Source organism: Rhinoderma darwinii, chromosome 8 (assembly GCF_050947455.1).
Source record: "Rhinoderma darwinii isolate aRhiDar2 chromosome 8, aRhiDar2.hap1, whole genome shotgun sequence".
Lineage (NCBI taxonomy): Eukaryota > Metazoa > Chordata > Amphibia > Anura > Rhinodermatidae > Rhinoderma > Rhinoderma darwinii.
In genome coordinates this window covers 99,186,204-99,198,452 of record NC_134694.1, presented here as the reverse complement: position 1 = coordinate 99,198,452, position 12,249 = coordinate 99,186,204, and the positions used below count along the sequence as shown (strand labels likewise).

The 12,249-nt window shown below is 38.8% G+C and overlaps 1 protein-coding gene across 2 annotated transcripts in view; it reads left to right on the top strand.

The window, feature by feature from the left end:
- HTR2C (5-hydroxytryptamine receptor 2C) overlaps positions 1-12,249 on the top strand; it is a 384,624-nt gene that overhangs the window by 293,378 nt on the left and 78,997 nt on the right. The gene's annotated exons all lie outside the window — the stretch shown is intronic.

The following is a 12,249-nucleotide window of genomic DNA, read 5'->3' as shown; positions in this document are numbered from 1 at the left end:
TCAAGATGACAGGGTGGGCAAACCACTATACAAAAGCTTGTACTATAATTCTACCTGTCATCCATTTATTTATTTATAGGAAAGTGATTTATGAGATAAAACCTGGGGTGGGTGTACATTTTTCACTAGTAAGCCAGAATAATGTGGTGCTAAGTTATTTTGCATCCATAATAATGGCAACAAAGTTTATTTTCTTTAAAACCTTAAAGGAACACTCTGGGGAAGCATAAACACTGCGTTATTCTTAATGCCGGGCCTGAAGAAGCGGTGTATAAAATTGAAAGAATACGAAAGGAGAGGATTAGCTCCGGCACTGGTGTTTTAGTTTTTATCAATCAGCAGGTCACGCTCTCCTAAACACAGCATGAAAAGGTGACAGGTACTCTGAATGCAGTAAACTACCCTGAAGCGCTGTAGCGTTTCCAAGAAAACATAGTTTTAAAAAGCGCTGGTCTTGACAACACAAATAGGGAGAGACTTGTCAATGAAACTGAGCCGGGCTTACATTAGTTTAGTATAATTCACCAAAATAAAACACAAACGTTAGGCGCAGACTGAGTGACTTAGTTCGAGAATCGGGTTCCAACACAAGAGAACATTTGTTGGTATAGTTCACCATCAAGTAGAATGTCAAAGATCAAGTAGGTCGCAGGTTGCTATTGACAACAACACTTCCTCAGAAAGTCTATGTTTTCAAAGATCCTTATAACAGAAAAGAATGTAAAACACCGTCCTCCAACAGTAAAATACTTCAACCACTCTTCTACTTTTCTATGCAATATTTCTTACTTTACCTGTGTTGGAACCGGAATATGTGTTTCAGTCTGCGCCTAAAATATCTGTTTACTTAGGTTCCCTTTAAGTTTTAACAAAAGATACCCCATTGCCATTACATCTTTGTGCTTTTGGAGCTAACTAGCTAATTTATCATTTGCAATTTATCAAGTCAATTTTTTTCATCTGTGACATAGAGGAGTGCACTGCCAAATAAATAATACACATAAATTCTGGGTTCCCAGCATTTCGCGATTTTCCTGTCTGTGACACAAGTAGAAAATACTGCAAAATAACGTAATTTTGGTGATTCTCCAGCAAATCTCATGACCTAGTAGGATTGGTACTGTAGACAACTTCTCCAGGTCCCCAGATTGATCAAAGGCAAATCTAATACATGTATACAACCCTGTTTTTTTTTGCACTTTGCAATTAACTGTTTGAGCATATCAATTGAGTGTGTATTTCCATCTCACTGATTAAGTTATGACTAGCGTAACTTACTGAACTGCCAGAAATTAGGAGGCGCAACCAAGTAGCCCACCTCTAGAAGTTCCTAGACTGTTGGAAGTGGGAAAAAAACTCCCTTAAAGGGGTTGTCCAGGATTAGAAAAATTGGTAGCTTTTTTTCTAAAAACAGAGCTACACCTGTCTATGGGTTGTGTCTGGTATTGCAGCTCAGATCTATTGAAGTGAATGTGGCTAAGCTGCAATATCACACAAAGCCTGTGGACAGGTGTGGCTCCCTTTTTGGAAGAAAGCAGCCATGTTTTTTCTCTTTCCTTTATAACCCATTAAAGGCTCTAGATGAACCGAGTGGGTAAAAAAAAATCACCAAATCTATGTGTACTATTTACGCATATGTATGTTGATTATTTTTTTTTGCCACAAATCCGTTTTGTATTACCAAAGCCAAAGCAAAATTTCAAAATTTTCCTCATCTTTAATCAAGTTTAGTAGAAAAATTAAGAACTCAGCTCTTCTACGTTGATAAACTCAGCACTGCTACATTTGTATGGTATTGCGTTTATAAGTATAGTATCAAGGATGTATAGTATCTGAATACCATGAGCATTAAAATCACTTTCAGTACAGTTTCATAATCGAAATATTGAGTTAAAAAATTTAGTTCCATGATGAGGCTACATATTAAAGCCAAAAATTTAGACTAGCCATACAATCTGTTAGATATGTAAGTACAGAGAGAGACATCAGAGCAGTAGATATATCACAGCACTATATACAGTTTATATTAAAAGACCTAAAGAATGCAATACAATTCTCATCTGTATGTTTCCTGGAGCTTGTAATGAAATCATATAAACTGCTGCATCATTACTCTGACCTTGAGAGCATAAATTCCGATAGATCTTTCCCTGTGATTTCTTTTGCTTTTCATGAAAAATGACTCACAGAGTAAATAAGACAAATCCCATAGATGGATGGATGGATAGATAGATAGATAGATATAAGATAGATAGATAGAGAGAGAGAGAGAGAGAGAGAGAGAGAGAGAGAGAGAGAGAGAGAGAGAGAGAGAGAGAGAGAGAGAGATAGATAGATAGATATGAGATAGATAGATATGAGATAGATAGATATGAGATAGATAGATATGAGATAGATAGATATGAGATAGATAGATATGAGATAGATAGATATGAGATAGATAGATATGAGATAGATATGAGATAGATATGAGATAGATATGAGATAGATATGAGATAGATATGAGATAGATATGAGATAGATATGAGATAGATATGAGATAGATATGAGATAGATAGATAGATAGATAGATAGATAGATAGATAGATAGATAGATAGATAGATAGATAGATAGATAGATAGATAGAGGATGTGGCTTACCGAAAAAGGAGCATGGCTTAAATGCCCCAAGAGGTGGTATAAGGCAAAGAAAAGTGTCTAACATGTCTAGCAAGATGCGTCAAATCTTCTGACTCCCTGGTCTAAGATTTCACTGTCTGATTTAGACAGTATTAGTAAATTTACCCCAATGAGGCATATTTACTCTGCAAAATGCGCCAGAATGTATTTCATTGTTTGTTACTCTTTGATATTGAACATACAACACCAGATTTGTATTTTCTGTAAAGCACCCCTCCCCCTACACATCAAAGTCTGATGGGACAATGTCTCATTGGAGGAGGACTGGACTGACTTTGAAATGTACTGTCTGGTTGTTTAGTCCACCATTGAAAACGTATACGTGCTGCCAGATACTTTATAGCTGCTCTGCAAGTAAATATTCTGATTTTATTACCTTCTTCTCACCTTCATAGTGTTGTATTATACCTTGTGTTTATCAATTTTATTGACCATTATTATGACTTTGATGGTTTTAATTATTTCCTGGCTCATTAATATGGGGGCATAGACTTTTTATAAGTATATATGATCAATTACATTGTTAATTTATGGATAATTCTGGGTTATTTATAAAAGGGTCACCTTACACTTAGATGCATAAACATTAATTAAATTAAAATCAATATTTTGTCAAAAATATTTAAATGTATATTTTTAAAGGTTTTGATATACACTTCATCAATAAATTTACATCTCACTAGAAAATTAAATTTCAAGTACAGACATTGCAAAGATTTATAAGGGGCATGTTCTAGAAAGAAAAGAACAAATGATTACCAAATTGTTATCAAGAAATCAACAGCTTTCATTGAGCCTGTGATGATTAAAAGTGAAAATTGTCAGAATTGGTAGCACTTTTATTAGTGTTCAAAAAGTGTTAATACATTTCAGGAATTGATAGATTTAATTAAAGAAGATTTGCATCTAAAGTTTTTATTTTACTCCAACCTATCACCTCAACCTCATCATATTTATTTATTTATTTATTAATATATATTTTTTATGTTTTAATTAAAGGGGTATTCCCAGAATAGAAATGTATCACCTATCCAAAAGATAGGTGATAAATGTTTGATCTCTGGAATCCCACCATTGGGACTACACTGATCACTAGAACAAGGGGTCTTGAGCCCCCCAACACTAGAATGCAGTGAGGAGAACTTTGAACTTTGAATAAAGTGGCGGCCAAGCTTGCGAGGACAGCGCTCGCTTTTTCCATCAGTTCCATAGACATTGAATGGAGCGGCAGGGCGCATGCTACTCCTTGGCTCAATTCAAGCTCCTTTCCACTGTGGGAGCTGCAGTAAGGAGGAATGGGAGGTTTGTGACCTCAGCTCAAGTGATTGGTGGCGGTCCCAGCGGTCAGACGACCCAGCAATCAATTATGTATCACCTATCCTAGGTGATAAATGTCTATCCTGGGTGTACACCTTTAATCACTTCTTGCAAATCCTGTATGTTCAGATACTGAAAGTGCATTCAGGCATAAATTAAAACATTTTCAAACTTTTTCCTGCCAGGTAAAGATTTGGTTGAGCATCCCCTGGGGCTCTGCTTGTTGGAGTAAATCAATTTGTGTATAGGTTCAGATAGTACCAGATACGTGGAAGGGTGAGGTTTTGCACGGATAGGGCCCAACCCAAACATAAATATAAAAGAGTATCCGGCACACCAATTTTGAAACAAAGGTATTTTTTTATTTTGTTTTTGTTTTTAATGCCAGTGGCAGAGTGCGACGTTTCGGTCTAGGTGACCTTCATCAGGCATTGAGCCGTGCTGGGAAACTGAATAGACGAGCGCTGGTGGTGCTGATAGTGTAATGGCAGCGGGTAGGGAGACGGACAAGTGAGCCCTAATCTACCCGCCACTCTGTCCCTGCCTACTTGCAACGACCCGCCCTAGGCGACGGGATACAACTGGGCGGCGGTCCCTGCGCTCAGTAAGTGCACGACAAACACGACAAACATACAAAGGAACACAAGCAAGGAAAAGGGGCAGTTGCCCACGGCAACACCGTGAGCAACCAGAGTAGTGAACGAGCCGAGTCAAGCCAGGAGTGTGCGAGGTACAAAACGAAAAGCAGAAGAGTAGTCGGTAAGCCAGGGTCTGTATGGAGCAGGATCAAAAATAGCAGGAGCTGTAGCTGGGCCAGGAAACCACAAGGAAAGAATCACAAGCACCGAGGGACAGGAAGGGCAGGCTTAAATAGACCGAGGGTGGGAGCTAGCTGAGTCTGGCCAGGTTACGATAGGCTCTCCCACTCCTAAGCCTGCCAGCCTGAATGGTGGAAGCAGGAGTCAGTCTCAGGGATGTATTCTCAGGTGCTGACTGATTAGTTCTGGGAGTTAACCCCGAAGCTGTGCCTGGCAGATCCTTTACAGATAGTTTCAAAATTGGTGTGCCGGATACTCTTTTATATACTTGTTGGAGTAAAGTAATGTAAAAGCAAAAACTCATCATTTCTGAAAGTTAAAACTTTGAAATTCCACCTTCAATGTATTCATGCGTGGATTAAATAATTTGCAGAAGAATGCTATACAGGCACACATAATATGACGTTTATGGGACAAAAATAAAAAGTTAAAAAACCTATATAATAAAGTAAACATGGCATTGTGATAAAATGAATACATTTTTTTTATAAAGATTAAACACTAAATTAAACCTAAAATGTTTACATATTAAAAGTACACTAAAATGCAATAAAATAAAAAAAATTATAAATTCGGGAATGTTGAGATGGAAAAATAAAACATGTTTTGCTGTTTTGAAGGCCAGAAATGGTTGGTTTTAAAGGGGATCTCCGCTTTGAACAATACCTACTTGTTAGAAGGGTCCCTTGACAGTAAGTTGATCACAATGTGTCTTTCTGCTGTAAACCCCAGCGAACAGCTGTTACCTGTAAGGAAATCGTGTAGTAAGTGTCGAATTCCCCTGCAGCGCCCCCACAGGAGAAATTAAAGCGTATCTGAGTTTTCTTTAAAAAGCACAAAATCGTCATGCCCCTTAGTCCCCAATGATGTTATGATGTTCCACCTGCATTTTATTGCTTTCAGACTTTTTTTTCACCTCCTATTTCCCAGTTTTAGATGCCCCAATAGTTTCTGTTCTCTCCGTAATGAGTAGCATGTCCTTGATATGCAAATCTGCTAGTACAGTGTAGACTTCTTACTCACACTTTCAAGCTACTAATCTCTTTTTATATATACAGCCGGTGCATCGCTCCTGGGACACATGTAAGTTCTCTTCTTAGTACTGCTTTCTTGTAATCCTTGCAGTAGCTGACTGCTTTGCTATAGCTATGTTCTATTTCAGCAAGCCAGCATTCTTGTTTCCTAATCTATTTCATATATACCTTCCTCTTTCCCTCCAGTGTATTGTTCTTATAATCTGCTTTACCTCCATTTGCACTTTGCCCTATTCTGTCTAAACTTTGTTGCAAGTATCTCTCAATAATAACGAAACATCTTAATGTAAGCACTAATGCTGGTCAAAAATTTATTTTTTGCCCCGAATCACGGCAAAACCATGCCATTTTGCTGCGATTTTACAAAAATCGTGGCCAAAAAAGGGGCATTACATAGTGGCTATTTAAATCAATAGGTTGTCTGTGTAATGCAGGACAGGACAGGTGAAAGACAAACTTTGTATCGACTCTCTATTCTGGCCAAAAGATAAAGATCCTGAACATGTGAATCTCCTCTATTAATTCAGATGATTCCTTATAACGGGTTTACGAAAATGGGTTTAATTTCGGTATTGGGTTGTGCCAGGCAACCTTGTATATTTTGTTTTCTGCTTTAAAACGGATGACTAGCTTCTTTTTAACCCATCGCTCCCTAGTAACTTAGTAACATAGTTTGTAAATCTGAAAAAAGACATCCATCCCGTTCAAAATATTTTCCTGCAATCATGATTCTTTCTGTTTAGTATAATTTACCACTTAGTATATAATAAATACAATTCGAATGGTCCACCTTAAATATAGGTAAATACATGTTTTAAGTTTATATATATATAAAAATATCATAAACTGTAGCTCAAAGTGATATAAACATAAGAATTATCAGGGTCACAAATTACTATGGAGTAAGGACAAATTCAATCAACAGCTCCTAAAATAAGAACTTTCTGTGCATCAGATTATGTATTCCTCCTCGGCTGTGTTCTAAAGTTAAAAAGTGACTTGCAGTTGATTAAAATGCATATTAGAGATAACCCGAGACAAAATTGAAATACACTATAATGAATTTTCCTTTAAGCCTGATGATTGCTTAACCCTTGGTTTACATATGTGCCTCTACCTCTACTTGAATTGCCAGCCGATAAGAGCCAAATGATAGACCCATAGGCAATATTTCAAAATAATGTAGTCCCGGTAGTAAGGAAAGAGTGGAATATTAAGCTAAAGTGTTTGTTAAATTATTTTAGTGTGGTTTCTTTTGAATAGTCAGGAAGTTATTGCCTGTGAGTAATATTTAAAGCGCATCCTAAGCTGAGTGAATGTAGATTACTTCCTCTCTGTTATGTCGTCAATATATCTTTTTAAGTATTGCTTTAAGTCCTATTCATAAGCTTGGAAATCATTCAAATACTACTTAATTTAGACAGGTTGTAATTCAGCAGAAAATGCCTGCTGCATATTAATATCTCAGACTGGACACATTGTTAAAATCCTTTTGGCTTAAAGGACCTGCAATAAATCGCCCAAGGAGTTAAAGACTAAGCAGGTCTGCCGTCTTAGGCAATTGGATGAGTAATCTGTAAGTAGTACACATACTGGAAAGTGTCAAAAGTCATCTCTTGGGAAGCTGAAATTTTTAGAGTAGCTTGCTGGAGCTAGCTTTATTCCACATTTTTTTGTCAAGAGGTTTTAAAAGCTTATTAGATAAATGGTCCTCTTCTATATTGTAAAGTTGTAAAATGTCAAAATAAAACTCAATCTCAGGTATTTACACTAAACTTCTGACTAATATGCATAATTTTGTGTTATTCCTGCTAGGCAAAAGGCTTAAAGGGGTTGACTCATCACAGACAGTCCCTTTAACATGAAATCTAGCTCCCAAGACCACTGCAAGAATTGTCTGTTTGCCATCGGCTGCTTATATCCCCTGCAGCGACCGCTACAGGGCAAATGTATTATTACAAGTGACCATTTTAAGCCGCTTATTAGTGGCTCTCCACTCTGTGACAAATGTATATGCCCTAATAGGGCAAATGGAAAAGAGTTGTCAAGATGAGACAATAGCTTTAAACTAATATTTTTAATTATTTATCATAAAAGTGGATTTCTAAGATGTCAAAATAAAGTTAAAATAAAAATTGTAATACGTTATACTTATAAAGTCTGTGCTATTCCATGCCGTCACTCCCTGCTTCTTCTGGCCCTTCTTTCTCATAAACTGTCAGTGATGACATGATGTCCATGTGGAAAGTCACTGCGGCAGGCGTAATTTGCCACAGCGGTCACATGATGTGATTTCACATGAACATAATGTTATTAAGAAGGACTAAGGGCAATTTTACTTTCATAACTCAAACAATAGTGTACATACATGCAGCTTCGAGGGGTTGAGAATTGGCCCAAAAGTCATGGAAAAAGGGGGAAGGGGGAAACAAAACATTTGGCCATTTTGTCTTAGGTAGTCAAACCCGGCACCATAATGGGGGCCTCATTTGATCTAGGGAAGCTACCTCTCTTTTGTTTAGGCCACTGATCCCAGAAGACACCTATAATAAGAAGGGCACTTAGTGTGCATTGCTCTTAGTAATTAGTATATAATGGCATTATACATTGCAAGAAGCAGTCAAGGATTTAAAGAGACTCTGTTTCCACATTATAAGTGCTGTACCTCCTACATAAGGAGATGGGCGCTATAATGTAGGTGACAGCAGTGCTTTTTATTTAATAAAACGATCTGTTTTCACCACTTTATTAGCGATTTTAGGTTTATGCTAATGAGTTGCTTAATGCCCAAGTGGGCGTATTTTTACTTTAGACCAAGTGGGCGTTGTACAGAGGAGTGTATGACTCTAACCAATCAGCGTCATGCGCTCCTCTCCATTCATTTAGGCAGCGCATAGGGATCCTTTTAGATCGCTACGTGCTGTCTTATACTAACACATTAACAATACTGAAGTGTTTAGACAGTGAATAGACATTCCACGGGATGTCTATTCACAATCTGTGCACTTCGTTTTTGTGGTAGTTAGAGCAGAGCAAAGCGTAATCCCGCGAGATTATGCTGTAAATGACAAGTTACAGGTTCTAAATGAATGGAGAGGAGTGCATGACCATGGCTGATTGGTCAGCGTCATACACTCCTCTGTACAACGCCCACTTGGTCTAAAGTAAAAAATACGCCCACTTGGGCATTAAGCAACTCATTAGCATAAATCTAAAATCGCTAATAAAGTGGTAAAAAGAAATCGTTTTTTTAATATAAAGCACTGCTGTCACCTACATTATAGCGCAGATCTCCTTATATAGGAGATAGGACACTTATAATGTGGTGACAGAGCCTCTTTAAATCTCACCAGGGGAACATACACCGCGTTCCAAATTATTATGCAAATGTTCTTTTTCGCTGATTTTCCTAAATAGTCGATGCAAATGACAGTCAGTATAATCTTCAAGCCATCAACCATTGGAGTATAATGCGAATTTTATTGAACAAATCTCCTAATGATAACAGACTTTTTTTTAGAAGTAAAAAACTCAAAATGCACTGTTTCAAATTATTATGCACAACAGAGATCAAAACATTTTAAAAGTTGTAAAGAGAACTAAAATGGTAATTTGTTGAATTTGAAGCATCAGGAGATCATATTTACAGAAATCAAAAGCTCTTTCAATAAAAGAAAACTTAACAGGCCAAGTTACATGTTAACATAGGACCCCTTCTTTGATATCACCTTCACAATTCTTGCATCCATTGAATTTGTGAGTATTTGGACAGTTTCTGCTTGAATATCTTTGCCGGATGTCAGAATAGCCTCCCAGAGCTTCTGTTTTGATGTGAACTGCCTCCCACCCTCATAGATATTTTGCTTGAGGATGCTCCAAAGGTTCTCAATAGGGTTGAGGTCAGGGGAACATGGGGGCCACACCATGAGTTTCTCTCCTTTTATGCCCATAACCGCCAATGACACAGAGGTATTCTTTGCAGCATGAGATGGTGCATTGTCATGCATGAAGATAATTTTGCTACAGAAGGCACGGTTCTTCTTTTTGTACCACGGAAGAAAGTGGTCAGTCATAAACTCTACGTACATTGCAGAGGTCATTTTCACACCGTCAGGGACCCTAAAGGGGCCAACCAGCTCTCTCCCCATGATTCCAGTCCAAAACATGACTCCGCCACCTCCTTGCTGACGTCGCAGCCTTGTTGGGACATGGTGGCCATTCATCAACCATCCACTACTCCATCCATCTGGATCATCCAGGGTTGCACGGCACTCATCAGTAAACACGGTTTGAAAATTAGTCTTCATGTATTTCTGAGCCCACTGCAACCGTTTCTGCTTGTGAGCATTGTTTAGGGGTGGCCGAATAATAGCTTTATGCACACTTGCAAACCTCTGGAGGATCCTACACCTTGAGGTTCGCGGGGCACCAGTGGCTTCAAATACCGGTTTGCTGCTTTGCAATGGCATTTTAGCAGCTGCTCTCCTAATCCTATTAATTTGTCTGGCAGAAACCTTCCTAATTATGCCTTTATCTGAACGAACCCGTATGTGCTCTGTATCAGCCACATATATTTTCACAGTACGATGATCACGCCTAAGTTTTCTTGAAATATCCAATGTTTTAATACCTTGTACAAGGTATTGCACTATTTCACGCTTTTCGGCAGCAGAGAGATCCTTTTTCTTTCCCATATTGCTTGAAACCTGTGGCCTGCTTAATAATGTGGAACGTCCTTCTTAAGTAGTTTTCCTTTGATCGGGCACACCTGGCAAACTAATTATCACAGGTCGCTGAGATTGATTACAATGACCCAAAGAACCCTAAGGGTATGTTCACACACACTATTTACGGACGTAATTCGGGCGTTTCTGCCCCGATTTACGTCCGAAATAGCGGCTCCAAAGCGTCGGCAAACATCTGCCCATTCATTAGAATGGGTCTTACGATGTTCTGTGCAGACGGACATTTTTTTACGCCCCGCTGTCAAAAGGCGGGGCGTAAAAAAGACGCCCGCGTCAAAGAAGTGCCTGTCACTTCTTCAGACGTAAATGGAGCCGTTTTCCATTGACTCTATGGAAAAACAGCTCCATTTACGTCCGTAATGGACGCAGCAAAATAGCGGCTCAACATGCCATTACGGCTGAAATTACGGTGCTGTTTTCTCCTGAAAACACCCCCGTAATTTCATCCGTAATGGACGCTGCCATGTGAACATACCCTAAGACACAATACCATCCATGGGTTTAATTGAAAAACTAATAATTAAATGTTTGACACTTAAATCCAATGTGCATAATAATTTGGAACACGGTGTAGATGTTCACAAGATATTTTCACAACATATTTTCAAACTATGTATTCAAAATTCTATTTAGGTTTGGTAACTGTCCATCTCTAAACCGTGACTGCAGGGAAAGGTCAATATCTTGAGTACATACTTGCACCACTATAGGCTACAAAGAGATCAATTTATGTGTCATGTCTCTATAGAGGACTGTGCGAACTCAGATTAAAAGTAATCCCTACATCCAGCACCCCGCTCTAGCCACAGTCCTGTATTCCTCTTTAATTGTTTCCCATGAAAATAGCCATAGTGCTTTTGTAAAGGTAGGAAGACACACATAAAATACATGGAGTTGCTATAGAATGTTAGCCTTAACGACCGCCGTATAGGCTTTTTACGGCGGCCTTTCTAGGTAGTTCTTCTGAAGCGCCGCCTTCTCACTGTTGCACTTGAGAAGAACTTTTCCCGCATTGGGTGGGGAGCGCCTGAAACTCAGGCTGTTGCGAACAGCCTCGGGCTTCAGGTCAACGATCGGAGACCACTAGGGGTGGTCTCTGATCATATTTAACCCCTCAGATGCCGCGCTCAATAAAGAGAGCCCCATCTAAGTGGTTTTAAAAGGAGGGGGCTCCCTCTCTCACCCCACTGGCATCCCGCAATGGTTTCTATGGCAGCTGGGAGCCTAAGAAAGACCCCCAGGTCTGCCTCTAGTGATTGCCTGTTAGGCCATGCCAGAGTCATGGCCTAACAGATGCCTGACAGTTTTACACTGACAGGCAATTATACAATGCAATACAGGAGTAGTAATAATAATCTTTATTTATATAGCACCAACATATTCCGCAGCACTTTACAATTCAGGGGGTACATTGTACAGACAATATCAGACATTACATAGTGACAAAACTAATTTACAATTCAAACAAAAGGAGTGAGGGACCCTGCTCGCAAGAGCTTACAATCTATGAGGAAATGAGAGACAAAATGTGAAAAATGCTTGTTAAGTACGATGGTCCAGCCATCTTTTATACATATTGGTAGTACAAATAAAGCTGCATGAGGCGGTCACCAGCCAGTGCCTGTATGACAGACATGAAGTGCATTAGGGTGCAGG